Genomic DNA, 1,608 nt, shown 5'->3' with positions numbered 1-1,608 from the left:
CATTTCAAGGTCAAGTGGGGATTTTTAATAAAATTTTATGCTGGGGATAAAAGTAATTTCCTCTAAATCGACTTAGCGTGAGTTGGGCTGTTCGTTGGTTCGTACTTACCTAGACAACCAAGGGGCCTAACACAGAACTGGCTACTTACCTCGGTGAAGAGATGACCCACATAGTGCAAAACCCATAGCTACCTTGGTTCAGCGCTTAAGCTTACCCACCATCTACAAGGTCCTACAGCCCCTAGGGAAGGTATGTGACCCAGACAGTGAAGGCAAGGTTGTGTGGTGACCCAGCCAGTGAAGGCAAGGTCGAGTGGTGACCTAGCCAGTGAAGGCAAGGTCGAGTGGTGACCCAGCCAGTGAAGGCAAGGTCGAGTGGTGACCCAACGAGTTAAGGCAAAATTGCATTATTATCAGCTCTCTCCGCATGGAGGAGATGCTCAAAGTGTGCACCTCACGATATCAATGTGGATTTTCTGGTGACCAATAGTGGCCATTATGCCTATTGAGACTACCATTGCTGATGAATGTTGCTTCATCACTGAAACAAACATTACTGAAAAAATCTGGATTCTGATCTAACATCTGTAGAGCCCATCTACAAAATTGTACTCTGAGTACGTAGTCGGCCTCACTTAATTCCTGTACCAGAGTAATATGATACGGACGGTAATTGACTGATCGTAACAATCTCTGTACCGTAGTTTGAGGGATTCCCAGTTCTCGTTCTACTTGACGGGTACTAATATGGGATTTTGATAAACTATAGCCAAAACTGCGAGCAATCTAAGATCATTATTATTATTATGAAGTCTATTCCTTCGTCTTTCGCGATGAAGTGGATTATTACGAGATCTCCATTCAATGTTCATAATTTGTTGAGCAGTAGGATGGCGGCGATTTAGGAATCGCTCCGCGTAAGTACGGGCGGTAAGTCTGTAATTTTTATCACATTCACCAAAGGTTATAAGAATATCGACTACTTCTGTAGGCGTATAATTTGCCATTTTACTGACCAGAATTTTATCAGATTACAAATGTTAAAAAAAATACATAAACACTTGTGGCTTTGGCACTAAATGGACAAAATTTTGGAGGGATACTTAGAGGAACTCCATCAGATGGAAATTTTAATTTCGATTTTGAAGGTAAGCTAATATCTAAAGAATCACAACAAGAAAATACATATGTAACATAAAATTTTATTAAATCCCCACTTGACCTTGAAATGGTCATGAAAATATGGGTTCAAGGACATTGTCAGTGGGCGAATCACCGAGGGCGAATATATCGGTTCTGTAGGCGGTATGATTGACTACAATATTGTTGTACCCTTGGGTGAAGGATACAGGTAGGGGATTCGCCGAGGACCAGGACGCACCAATAAACCACTCAATACAAAACAAAACACTTTAATAACATTTAGTGACTCAATTAATATTCACAATTCACAATTATAGGTTACACTTGACAGGTATTATTACAATTTCGCGTCGGCCCGATTTAGGTTTATTAGATAAGTCCGCGTTAGCGTTGACTTAGTTAATCGGACGACTTATATTTTATTCGCGCGAGCTGTTGGCGTACGGGCGTTATCTCGAGTAACAG

Source organism: Trachymyrmex cornetzi, unplaced genomic scaffold (assembly GCF_001594075.2).
Source record: "Trachymyrmex cornetzi isolate Tcor2-1 unplaced genomic scaffold, Tcor1.1 scaffold785, whole genome shotgun sequence".
Classification (NCBI taxonomy): Eukaryota; Metazoa; Arthropoda; class Insecta; order Hymenoptera; family Formicidae; genus Trachymyrmex; species Trachymyrmex cornetzi.
The sequence above is the reverse complement of the archived record's forward strand: the minus strand, read 5'-3'. Positions refer to the sequence as shown.